Source organism: Procambarus clarkii, chromosome 55 (genome assembly GCF_040958095.1).
Source record: "Procambarus clarkii isolate CNS0578487 chromosome 55, FALCON_Pclarkii_2.0, whole genome shotgun sequence".
Lineage (NCBI taxonomy): Eukaryota > Metazoa > Arthropoda > Malacostraca > Decapoda > Cambaridae > Procambarus > Procambarus clarkii.
The window spans coordinates 16586668-16600490 of record NC_091204.1 but is presented as its reverse complement, the minus strand read 5'-3'; the positions used below and the strand labels follow the sequence as shown (position 1 = coordinate 16600490).

At 47.9% G+C, this 13823-nt stretch overlaps 1 long non-coding RNA gene across 1 annotated transcript in view; it reads right to left on the bottom strand.

The window, feature by feature from the left end:
• The window catches only part of LOC138352820 (uncharacterized), a 77613-nt gene that overhangs the window by 53152 nt on the left and 10638 nt on the right, over positions 1 to 13823 (bottom strand). The window contains exons 2-3 of the long non-coding RNA XR_011222895.1: positions 10485 to 10915; positions 9791 to 9873 (exon numbers count right to left, since the gene is read on the bottom strand). This is a non-coding gene — a long non-coding RNA (uncharacterized lncRNA). The remainder of the gene's footprint in view (positions 1 to 9790; positions 9874 to 10484; positions 10916 to 13823) is intronic.

The window sequence follows — 13823 nt, the reverse complement described above, 5'->3', positions numbered from 1 at the left end:
CTGCTGATTTACCCCGGTTATACACAGATCGTAGGATGCCTGACGACATATCGTCTGAGGTCACTGGGTATATACTTAATCCTACTAGTGTTTTGTGTGGGGTGGGGTTCTGGGTCCTCAAAACCACGGACGACTCTTAAGGACTCGCCAAACATCTTCCTAACTGTGCGTTTATCTGGCACGAAGTATACCTGGAATACATCTGGAGTGGATTCAGGGAGATAGATCTTTCAGTCCCCCACGCCCTGCCTGAGGTCAGGTTTATCTTGTTTTAACTTGATCCAGAAGGCTGTTGTTAGGAAGGGCCCACTGGCCTACATGTCCTTTACAACCCGGCTGGTCCGGCAAGAACTTATCCAGTTATGTCTTGAACACGTCCACTCTGAAAGAAGTCCTTTGGTGCTCTTGCAGTGTTCTCTGATTGTGCCTCTGGCACATCTACTCTTCACTGCAGGCTGTATTACATGCCCTTCAATATATTTCGCTCCAGTATGTTGTTCTTTTTACTCTGCATGTTAAGAACCTGGTCTTCCAGTATCAAGTATATTATGTGATGATGTTCAAATCACGTTAGTAGAGACAACATTAATTAGAAACATTAATCACGATAATGTTCAAATCACGTCACTCTGTCATGTCGCAGAGTGCAACACGTGGCAGAGTGCGTCATGTTTCAGAGCACTGTGAGTGAGAGCAGCCCGCACCACCACAGCAGTAGAGTGTAATGTGTGATGAACATTGCCTTTCAATTTCCCATCTCAGTTACCGAGTGGAAAAAGTAGGCAGGCACTGTTTAGGCCCAAAAACTGTTCTCGTGCCAATTAGCCTCATTTTTCAGGATAATTTTTTTCCTAGCGTCACACAAAATGCTAATTGAGACCCATTGTGAAGCAGGTTTATAGGAGCACCTTCACTGGCTGATGCACCAGCCACCGACTGACTGACTGACTGGCTGATGCACCAGCCACCGACTGATTGACTGATGTACCAGCCACCGACTGACTGACTGACTGACTGACGCACCAGCCACCGACTGACTGACTGACTGATGCACCAGCCACCGACTGACTGACTGATTGACTGACTGACTGACTGACGCACCAGCCACCGACTGACTGACTGACTGATGCACCAGCCACCGACTGACTGACTGATTGACTGACTGACTGATTGACTGACTGACTGACGCACCAGCCACCGACTGACTGACTGACTGATGCACCAGCCACCGACTGACTGACTGATTGACTGACTGACTGGCTGATGCACCAGCCACCGACTGATTGACTGATGTACCAGCCACCGACTGACTGATTGACTGACTGACGTACCAGCCACCGACTGACTGACTGACGCACCAGCCACCGACTGACTGACTGACGCACCAGCCACTGATTGACTGACGCAATAGCCACTGACTGACGCACTATACACTGACGCACCAACAATCATTCTAGGTTCTCTGATCCTCACCCCAGACAAGCACCTAAAACATATTTCCCAACAACACGCAGACTAATCTCCGTTTGGGATTAATCTTGAAAATGTTGCTACTCAGCCAGAGAGAGGCAAGTGTCTCTTCTTAGGTATCATCTTGGGGATTGTCGCCACTCTCATTCAGAGAGAGGTCCGCTCAACCTTATAATCAATAGCCATCAGGAGAACAGTTGCAATCTTGCAAAATTCTTACCCTGATTTCCGTGATTCGATTCATTTAATGTGCCGCTAGAAACTAAATGGTTGGTACTAAGTGCTAAATGCTCTTTCCTAAATTATAATTAGATAAGTCGCCACGAAATACTGTCAGACACTGCTTGCTGGTAACATTCTATATAAGAATGTTTCTCTCTTTAAAGTTACAAGCCAGACGTTTATGGCCAGCTTGACCCAACTTTGCAGGGGGAATGGTCTGTGGTACGGGACAGACATAGGCCGGTCGGAGTAGCCAAAATTCAAGAGAGAACCGCGTGTCACGGTCACATTCTGACCCCCGCGACGATTATTGACACTACTTGCCGACGACACGTATCAATATTTTGAAAACACAAATTTCAAAACTACTTTTTTTATAGAAATGTACACCATTATTCATTGATCTCAGGAAAATTAACAGAAATATCCTGCTATTCAAACGTAGACTTTAGTACCATAAAACGTGTAACTTCACCTCAGCCTCCCCTTCCCTCACCTCACACCTGTCAAAGAAAACAGAAAGCCGACCCACAGAGTTGAAAACGGGAAACTATTCTATTCTACACATTTGTCATTACGTGGAGAGAAATACTGACACTTGCTCTTTTTCATGTTATTAGCAATATTATAGGATGTATAATCTCCCTATATGAGTGTGTGTGTGATTTGTCTGTTCAAGGTAACAGACCAGAGGCTCTGGGCTAGATAAGGTAATTATCAAAAGAAGGCACCAAACCGGGAAGTCTATGAAGCACCATCTAGCAGTCTCCGTGGTGTAGTGGTAAGACACTCGCCTGGCGTTCCGCGAGCGCTATGTCATGGGTTCGTATCCTGGCCGGGGAGGATTTACTGGGCGCAATTCCTTAACTGTAGCCTCTGTTTAACGCAACAGTAAAATGTGTACTTGGATGAAAAAACGATTCTTCGCGGCAGGGGATCGTATTCCAGGGACCATAGGATTAAGGACTTGCCCGAAACGCTACGCGTACTAGTGGCTGTACAAGAATGTAACAACTCTTGTATATATCTCAAAAAAAAAAAAAAAAAAAAAAAAAAAAATCAAAGTGCGAGATAATCAGAGGGCGCTAAATATCATCAAGAATGCCAATACGAGAACAAAAACGCAAAAGACGAACGATATCAAAAGTATCCGATTCACCTAGAATTCTATCGAGGGACAAGTGACAGCGAGGGACAGTCGGAAAGCAAGACACACGCTCGTCCTGAAAGTCAGGACATTCAACTGTAAGAGGGACAATGCAATTCGGACAACAAGGAGCAGGGCGGCGCTCCTTTAAGTGACCGTGGGTTCAGCGAGTATGGCCAATCTGTAGCCTTGCCAAAGCAGTTTCCCACCGCCGGTTACAGTGGTAGGACGCTCTGGGCTAGCCGCACGAAACTTTGCAGAATAAATGGTGTATGTTCAGGGCGGTACATAAGTTGGTCATGGTTAGTCTCACATCCCTGCTTTGTAGATGGCAAATTCTCTAATTTGCAAACTCTCTAATTAAAAAAAATCCATAATTACTAAGATTCATTTATCATATTAAATGTTAGAATGGACAGTGCTAACTGGAAGAGACAGGGGAGGAATATGGGGTTGATTGGGATAGAGAGGGGAGAGAGAGACCCGGGTACAGCCGGAATGAGCTGTTTTTGTACTTATATAACTGAGTTTTATATAGTAATAATAGTCAAAATTATACCATGGCGACATCAGAGGCATAAATTTTGTTTGTCATCATGTAATTATAGCGCCGTTGACGACAATGATTAAGGCTCATCTCACACTGGGTTACCCGGGCCTGTGATCATCCCACTGAGGCTCGCTGACTCCTAATTACCGCCCTTTGATTGCAACAGTTTATTAATCGAATCGAGTGCTTAACTGCACGACGTGATGTGGAAAGTTGCGAACTTAATTAGGTGTACAGATGATTTCTAATTACCAAAATTGTTCACCATTAATTGACTGTGTATATATATACACGATTATTAAATTGTATTCTGCTGTTTTGTAGAGATTTATATTTTATGTATTTGTAAATGTGTTTCAGTTAATTGTCCCCTCCGTGGTGCCTCCTTGCCGTGGTGAGGGGCTCACGTACACCTCCCTGGGACCGGTGAGGGTTGCTTTTGCCCCCTCTCCTGCCCCCTCTTTGGGTGGTGTACGTGCTGAAGGACACCACATAGGGACCTTGCGAGTCACCGGACCACCCGCTGGAGGGGTCGTCCGTGAGGGGCCGCCCTGAGTGGATGGTTGGGTGTCCAGGCTGGGGCGATAGGGGAAATTGGGTCTTAGCATCAGTGTGGGAAAATGGACGATGTAGTAGGACTCCCCTGTTGAAAAGGGGGAGCACCGCTGGGGACGACGCACCCTTCCTGCACTAAGCCGCACTCGGCCTCCCTGGCTGCCCTGGTAGGTGGTATCCCTTGGTTTTAGGTCCCAAACCTTTGAAATTGTTTGCTGCATGGATGACGACACGACTTCTCTTACCCAGGCTCATGGGGTGGGCGACCAGGCCCCCGAGTCGGACCGTCCTGGAAGACCGGGCTCTGTGGTCCCCGCTACAGGGCCTGGTTTAGGCCCAGACCGGACTCTTCCTCCCTGCTCCCCTCCTTCCTCTGTGGTTGGGTCGAGCCCCAAGCCTGCTGTGGTGACCGTCTCGTCCCCTTGCACGGCTCCGTCTCTTATTGTGACTACTGCGTCTTATAACCCATCTCTCAAAGGTTCTCATCGCAGTCCCCGCCATGGCCGCTCTCGTATGCTCCCTTCCCATACTACTTCATACCATGCCTTGTTTGGTCCTGGTATGTGGACTAAGTACTTTGACCTTCATCCTTTGGATTCAACTCCTGAAGATTTTTCCATTCATAGGCATCTTGTAGATTCAGTAGATGCCTCTGTTACCTTCAACTCCACCCGTCTCGGTACCCGTGTCATTGCTGCTGCTGCTGCTGCTGCTCCTCAGGATGCAGCCACCTGCTTGGCCGCCTTATCTTGCATTGGCGTAACCCCTGTTCGGGTCTCCAAGAACGCTCGGTTAAATGCCAGTGTTAGCACTGTTCTCCCGCACCGTATTGCAACCGGTGTTAGAAATCTACAAGACTGCCACGAGGATATTAAGCATATCCTCGAGGCCCAGGATCATTCTGTCCTTCAGGTGGATATGTTTACTCGTCCCCCTCGTGGTCGTCGTCGTCTGCCCCTTCGGGTTGGGAAGATTACCTTTGATGGTAGGACCCTTCCGCCCTCTGTCATTCTTGCTGGTGCCAGGTGCTCCGTCCTGGAGCACATTCCATCTCCTCGGCTCTGTAATAAGTGCTGGAGGTTTGGGCATGATGCCCTCAAATGCTCTAGTCCTGTCTCCCTCTATCCCATGTGTGGGGGCGATGGTCACTCTAAGTTGGAGTGCACTTCTCCCCAGGCTCACTGACTCAATTGCGGTGAGGCCCACCCCTACCTTCTCCCGCACGTGTATACGTTACAAACTTGAGGCAGCCGTCCTCAACTTGAAGCACCGGGACCGTTTGTCTTCTGAGGCGAGCCGCCAAGTTCATTGTCTCCCCTCTTTCGCTGGCGTCTCTTATGCTCGCATGGTGCACTCTACCTCTCCTCGTCCTTCCCACCTTCCTCAGTCTCGCAACTGTTTCTAAGCCTTAGACCTGGACACACCCACCACCTCCTCGCCCTGTTCCTTTACGTTTTGTCCCGAAGGGTCCCCCTCCTGGTTCTCTGTCTAGGGTTCCCCTTCTTTCTACCCAGTCTGTCACGTCTCCTGTCTTCTTTCTCCTCTCCCTCTGGTCCTCCTTTCCATCATTCTCCTCCGTCTCTTGGCTCTCCACGCCGCCTGACTGTGCGGGCCGATGACCATCGCTCTCCTGGTGGTCATGTTGTTCACTCTCGTTCTTCTTCTCGCATTGAGACGCTCGAGTCTGTTGCCCAGTACATTGCTGCTGGGACACTTGTCTCTGAGTCAGAAGCGGAAACCTGACTCCTCTCCTTCCTCCTCCCCGGTAGGCAAGAAGGCTTCACTTTCTTCTTCGCCCCCCTATCTCTGATTCTATCGTTCCTTCCTCTCCCGCTTCAGTGGTAGAGCCCCCTGTTCCTACTGTGAAGATTTCTATGGCCCCCTGTTCCTACTGTGAAGATTTCTATGGCCCCCGGTTCCGTCTCGGTTACTGCCCTTGCTGAGGTGCGCTCCCCTCTTTCTGCCCCTCCTCCACCTGCTCTCTTTGCCCGCCCCTCTCGGTTGTCTCCTCCTCCGAACCCTGCTCGTCCACCTCTGGTCTAACCTCCCGCTCTTTTCCCTCCTTCTTTACTCAGTTTACCCATGCACCATTCCCTGGTGGAATGTGGACTGTGCTCGGGCTAACCGCTGTAAGCGTGCAGCCTGGAAGAGACACCGCCGCCAACAAACGGCTGAGTCTTTTCTCTTGTTTCGGAAGGCGAGTGCGATGGCCCGTAGGACCTTCCGTGCGGCTAAACGTGCGTGCTGGATGTCTTATGTCTCCACCGTTACGTCTGAAACTCCTCTGCCACTGGTCTGGAAGCGTATCCGCAAGATAGCGGATACGTTCATTCCCGATGTCTCGCCGGTCCTTCGCCCCCGTGGTATTCTTGTGGCGGACCCGTTGCAGGTCGCAACCAAACTGGGTTCCCACTTTTCATCTGTTAGTTCTGGTTCTCATCTTCCCCAATCTTTCCTTCGTAAGCCTATTCTTGAATCTCGTCCTTTAGATTTCTGTACCCATCTTCGCCTTCCCTATAACGATCCCTTCTCTCTCTCTGAGCTTCAGTCTGCCCTAGCTTGTCTGCCCTAGTTTGTATGTTGACACTGGCTTTCTCTCTCTTCAGGAACGCCGTGATCGCTACTGTCTTCGCTATCTTGCGCGGTCCTTCCAACAGCCTTCCTTTCGCCTCTGTCGTGCATTGTCTTTTCCTCCTTCTGTGGTTCCTGTTCCTCTTCATCGTCTCCCACTTTCTATCCGGTTATCTCGCTTACAGGATTCTTTTTCTGTTCATATTTCTAATGTTTCTCCTCGTATTGTTCCTTCCTTGCCCCCATGGAGAGTCCCCCATCCAAAGTTTTGTACATCCTTGACCTGCATCACTAAAGCTTTTACCCCTCCTACGGTTCTGAAACGCCTCTTCCTTCAGCACTTTTCTTCGCGTTCCCACTCTATTTCCATCTTCATCGATGGGTCTAAGTCTGCGAACGGTGTGGGCTACTCTGTTGTTTTTCCTGACCGCACTTATATGGGTCGCCTCCCTTCGGAGGCTAGCGTCTTCACATCGGAACTTTATGCTATTCTCTATGCTCTCCGTCTCTTGCTTTCTCATTGTCAATCCTCCTTTGTGGTTGTAGTCGACTCTCGTAGTGCCCTCATGGCTCTAGGGTCCTTTAATCCTGTCCATCCGGTGATCATCGAGATTCAACATTGGCCGTTTCTTAACTCTAGTAAATTTAAATCAGTAGAGTTTTGCTGGGTTCCCAGCCATATTGGTGTTTCTTTAAATGAGTGTGCGGATGATGCCGCTAGAGAAGCTATCCGTTCTTGTCCCATCTCCTGTAAAGGTATTTCTTATTCAGACTTTTATCCAGTTATTCATTCCTCCAGCTTTGCCTGTTGGCAGGGTTGTTGGTCTTCTGTGGTTGGTAACAAACTGCGTACTCTCAAACATAGTGTGTCCCCGTGGCCTTCCTCCTGCCATCATAACCGGGGCGGTGAGAAACTGCTCTAGCAAGGTTGCGGATTGGTCATACTTGCTTAACTCACGGTCACTTAATGGAGCGCCGCCCTGCTTCTTACTGTCCAAATTGCGTTGTCCCTCTTACAGTTGTGCATATCCTTGTTGAATGTCCTGACTTCCAGGACGAGCGTGTGTCTTGTTTTCCGACCGTCGCTCGCGGTCACCTGTCTCTCAATAGAATTCTTGGTGAATCGGACACTTTTAATATCGTTCGCCTTATGCGTTTCTGTTCTCGTATTGGCATCCTTGGTAATATTTAGCGCCCTCTGATTATCCCACACATTTGATGGTGCTACATAACCTTCCCGGTTTGGTGCCTTCTTTTTGATAATTACTTACTTACTTGTGTGAAGGGGGGGGGGGGAATGGTGGTGGCTCAGAAGGTAGATGTGCTTCCTACGGTTTATGGGGTAGGCGGTTCGAGGCTCCGATTGTCCAGGTGAATGAGATTATATATATATTACTAGCTGAACCCGGGCACGCGTTGCTGTGGCTCAGCAACGCATGTGCGTTGCTGAGTCATAGCAACCTTCCCCTGTCCCCCAGATCTCCCCACCATTCTCCCCTCCTCCATCCCCTCGTCCTCCCAACTATTCCCCCCCTCCCCCGTACTCCCCACCAACCCCTACTCCACCGTCCCTCTTTCTCCCCACCATCTCCCACTCCCCCGTCCCCCCCCCCCCCCACCATTCCCCCCCTCCCCCTGTCCACTATTCCTTCTTCACCATTCCCACTCCACTGTCCCCATATCCTCCCCACCATTCTCCACTCCCATGTCCTCTCATCCCCACCATCCCCATCTCCTTCCTCCCCACCATTACCCCCTCCCCTGTCCCCCTCGACCTCCCCACCATTCCCCACTCCCTCCTCCGATGCATTCCCAAATGATCTGATGTTCCCCCTCACTGAAAAATAAGAAAAAGTTAAAAAACGAAATGAAAAACAATGAAAAAAATAAAAATAAATAAACTAAACTAAACTAAGGTAATGAAGGGTATGGTAAACAACACAGCAACACAACAACACATTCCAAAGCAATGTCACAAAATAATTAAATCAAATTGAAAATAAATTGAAATCTATGAAAATAAATTGAAATCTATGAAAATAATTTATCAATGCAATTGGAAACATTGAAATGAAATCGAAACATATTTAGTATGGCGTGTGTTGCTCTTACGTGCAACAGTGGCGCTGTTTAAAAAAAAAAATTGGTTTTACCTATCACAGGTGTGGCATCTATACTTATAACCATGAAATGAACGGTACGGTAAGCAACACAGCTTAATTCCAACGCAATGTCATACAAAATAATCAAATCAAAATGAAAATAAATCGAAATCTATTAAAATTAAATTCGTCAATGCAATCGGAAATAATGAAATGGAATCGATGGGTTGCATTGCGGAAGCACAAAGGGCTGGCATGCAAGACACAACGAGGTCAATGACATCATCAAGAGAAGCCTCGTCTCAGCTCGGTGCCCAGCGGAGAGAGAACCTCGCATCCTAGGGCGCCCTCCAACCGAATGACCCTGCACTTCGCCCTGATGGTATCACTATATGCCCTTGGAAAATGGGCAAACTGTTGGTATGGAACTACACGTGTATCCACCCTGGCTGACACCTATGTACACTTCGGTGCCGATCAAGCAGGTGGGGCGGCCAACAACATGGAAACAGCAAAATCACTCAAGTACAGGCGACTGGAAGGTCAATACCTCTCTGTTCCCATAGCGTCTGAGACGCATGGCCCCTGGGGCAAGAGTGCCTTGGGATTTCTCAAGGAATTGGGCTCCAAGCTCATTGATGTCACCAGAGACCCAAGGGCTTCCAGTTTTTTGTTTCAGCGCCTCAGTGTGGCGATCCAGAGGGGAAATGCCTGCTGCGTCCTCGGTTCCTGTCTGGAAGCGGAGGAGCTTCAAGAGATCCATAACCTTTAGGCATTTTTTGTATCAGCCAATGAATATCTTGTAACTATTAAATACACAATTATATAAATATATATATAAACATTATTCAGCCCTTGCTATAATTGCCGCACCAATTACTCTACTACTATGGTGAATTACGTAATAACGAACCTGATTCAGGATATCACGATATCCAAATGAAATCACCAGGCATTACATCACCCGCCGTTAAATGTGTAATATATCGCTATTTGTTGAATTAATTTATAAAAACGACTCACAATTGGAATTCGCACACGGCTAATTAACATGTATAATTTTTATTTATTTATCTAGCAGAGTGATTTTCAGGTAATTGGTATTACTAACTTGAATTACGGGGTTTTGCCTCGGTGCAAGACTCATGTATTTACTCATTTACTTGTACTCACCTAGTTATGTTTGCGGGAGTTGAGCTTCGACTCTTTGGGACGATTAGGAAAGATTACTGCAACTGGAACTGAACCTCACGACACTGGAAGACAGAAAAGATGACATAATCACAACCTGCAAAATTTTCAGATGAATTGACAGGGTAGATAAAGTGTTTAACAAGGGTGGTACGTGAACAAGGGAACACAGATGGAGACTGAGTACCCAAATGAGCCACAGGGACGTTAGAAAGAACGTTTTCAGTGTCAGAGTAGTTAGCAGGTGGAATGCATTAGGCAGTGATGTGGTGGAGGCTGACTCCATACACAGTTTCAAATGTCGATATGATAGAGCCCAGTAGGCTCAGGAATCTGTACACCAGTTTTGAGGCGGGACCAAAGAGCCAGAGCTCAACCACTGCACGCACAACTGGGTGAGTACATAGTCACAAGATCACAGGGTTCTTGCTGTTATAACTTCTTCCATATCCAACCCTAAGTCGGTGGTAAGCTTTCAAGAACTGGCTGTGTCAGGCATTAACGCAAAGATTAAAAGTGGGGGATAAACAATACACTATTACACCTTAAAACACTACACTGTTACACCTTCACCACTATATATATTAAAGTATTACTACACATATTTACACTTTGTCCCTTTCACTCAGGACACAATACATCGGCAGTGTTATATCAATCCCGGTGATCCACTTACCAAGTACACGTCGTCCACACCTAGTGGCTAACACCGCGGGAGTTCACCTTCCTCAACATGGGCCAGTCCACCCACACCATATCGTCACGATGTGCCAGTCCCCCCACGTCCGTCCTCCAGATACACGCTGGCCGAGGGCCTCAGCAACCCGCTGACAGGGGCCTCAGACAATCACATACAGGGGTAGCTAGCACCGAGGCAGACGTCTCTAGCATTCATTATGCAGCACTTCTCAACGGGCGCATCACTGTCGTCTAGTAACTTTTCCTGGCCAATCTCGGGTACGTCGGCCCGTCCAACACTGCATAAACTTGCAACTAACACACTGCAATAATCAACGGCGGTCACTTTGCCCTCTCACACGACCAAATCAAAAGTTTTTGAACTGTTCAGTAGCTGCCCTCCTCGGCCCAATCGCCTCCTTACGTCACCTGTAAACATAAAACGTCATTTACTAGACAGACAGTACACTGGGTGACCATAGAATAACACCCATCCACCGGGGAATTGAAATTGTAAACTGTAGTCACAACCTAGATGTCGTTGATCTCGGTACGCCACCCACCAGAGGTCATCATCATCGACCTCACATTCTGACTGAGGCAGGAATCTGGGGCCGTTCACAGACAATAACAAAGTAGTTACAAATGGACTTGATGATAGTTTGTGCTGCTTGTTGTTTGGGAAACCCAGCCAGGTCTTCCAGGAGGTCTTCACAATAGAACAGGGTGAGGTCACTGTGCTAGGAGAAAGGGAGGTAAACCAGGCGGCCTTGGAGGAGTTCGAAATTACGAGAGAGGAGGTCAAGAGACACCTGCTGGATCTGGATGTTAGAAAGGCTGTTGGTCCAGATGGGATCTCACCATGGGTACTGAAAGAGTGTGCAGAGGCACTTTGCCTGCCACTCTCCATAGTGTATAGTAAGTCACTAGAGACGGGAGACCTACCAGAAATATGGAAGACGGCGAATGTGGTCCCAATATACAAAAAGGGCGACAGACAAGAGGCACTGAACTACAGGCCAGTGTCCTTGACTTGTATACCATGCAAGGTGATGGAGAAGATCGTGAGAAAAAACCTGGTAACACATCTGGAGAGAAGGGACTTCGTGACTAATCGCCAACATGGATTCAGGGAGGGTAAATCTTGCCTTACAGGCTTGATAGAATTCTACGATCAGGTGACACAGATTAAGCAAGAAAGAGAGGGCTGGGCGGACTGCATTTTCTTGGATTGTCGGAAAGCCTTTGACACAGTACCGCATAAGAGGCTGGTACATAAGCTGGAGAGACAGGCAGGTGTAGCTGGTAAGGTGCTCCAGTGGATAAGGGAGTATCTAAGCAATAGGAAGCAGAGAGTTACGGTGAGGGGTGAGACCTCCGATTGGCGTGAAGTCATCAGTGGAGTCCCACAGGGCTCTGTACTCGGTCCTATCTTGTTTCTGATATATGTAAATGATCTCCCGGAGGGTATCGATTCATTTCTCTCAATGTTTGCGGACGATGCTAAAATTATGAGAAGGATTAAAACAGAAGAGGACTGTTTGAGGCTTCAAGAAGACCTAGACAAGCTGAAGGAATGGTCGAACAAATGGTTGTTAGAGTTTAACCCAACCAAATGTAATGTAATGAAGATAGGTGTAGGGAGCAGGAGGCCAGATACAAGGTATCATCTGGGAGAGGAAATTCTTCAGGAGTCAGAGAAGGAAAAAGACTTGGGGGTTGATATCGCGCCAGACCTGTCTCCTGCAGCACATATCAAGCGGATAACATCAGCGGCATATGCCAGGCTGGCCAACATACGAACAGCATTCAGAAACTTGTGTAAAGAATCATTCAGAACTTTGTATACCACATATGTCAGGCCAATCCTGGAGTATGCAGCCCCAGCATGGAGTCCATATCTAGTCAAGGATAAGACTAAACTGGAAAAGGTTCAAAGGTTTGCCACCAGACTAGTACCCGAGCTGAGAGGTATGAGCTACGAGGAGAGACTACGGGAATTAAACCTCACTTCGCTGGAAGACAGAAGAGTTAGGGGGGACATGATCACCACATTCAAGATTCTGAAGGGGATTGATAGGGTAGATAAAGACAGTCTATTTAACACAAGGGGAACACGCACAAGCGGACACAGGTGGAAACTGAGTGCCCAAATGAGCCACAGAGATATTAGAAAGAACTTTTTTAGTGTCAGAGTGGTTGACAAATGGAATGCATTAGGAAGTGATGTGGTGGAGGCTGACTCCATACACAGTTTCAAGTGTAGATATGATAGAGCCCAATAGGCTCAGGAACCTGTACACCTGTTGATTGACGGTTGAGAGGCGGGACCAAAGAGCCAGAGCTCAACCCCCGCAAACACAACTAGGTGAGTACAGATACGACGCCACCGCCAACAGATGGCGTTGTCTGCGTAGCCCTCACTACCGGGGAGTTGGAGTGTTGACCCATAGATGGCGCTGAAATCGCCACTCCAGCGACGATGTCGATACCGTAACAGTAGATAGTGTTAGTTTAGTACTTTCTCCTCTTCCACAGCCTCACTCTCCTACTAGCACCCTTCCATACCATCCCTCACTTGCCTCCCATCCCCTCCCACCCCATTCTCCCCTCCCACCTTATCCCTACTCCCTCCTTCCCTTCTCACGCCAGCTCATCATCGGCATTTCCTCCCTCTAGTTTATTGCCCTTTTTACGCCCCGAGTCCATTTGCGGCGTCTTGTGTTTTGCTGACTTCCATCCCACTGTCCCTCTTCCCCTTCTTTATCACACCTCTCCCTCTCTTCCGCCGGTGTTTCCCCTTGTTTATCATCTTTACGGGTTCTGTCACTCTCTTCTTCCTGTCGATAGTCTCTGTCGCCATGGTTACTTTATCTTGTTAATTGTTTTTGGTTCTGTCTGACTGTCTGTCTCTGTCTCTCTCTGTGTCTCTGTCTCTGTCTCTCTCTCTCTCTCTCTCTCTCTCTCTCTCTCTCTCTCTCTCTCTCTCTCTCTCTCTCTCTCTCTCTCTCTCTCTCTCTCTCTCTCTCTCTCTCTCTCTCTCCCTCTCTCTCTCTCTCTCGCTAATGTTCTGATCACATGACAGATAATATTCTGGTTGTATTCAGTTTTTTTTTATCCCCATTACATATCATTTACACTGGGAGATATTTTCCTAGTTGGTATGAGTTGTCTTCCATTAAGACAACATTTATAGAGTCCAACTTCTACCCAAAGGTATTCTGTTTCTTTATCGACTCTGTTCCAGTTATGTGTTCACTCCCCTTGTTCACCATGGTAAGTTATTCCTCCCCCCCCCCCCATTCTACACGCCTTGTTCCTCCCCACACACACACAC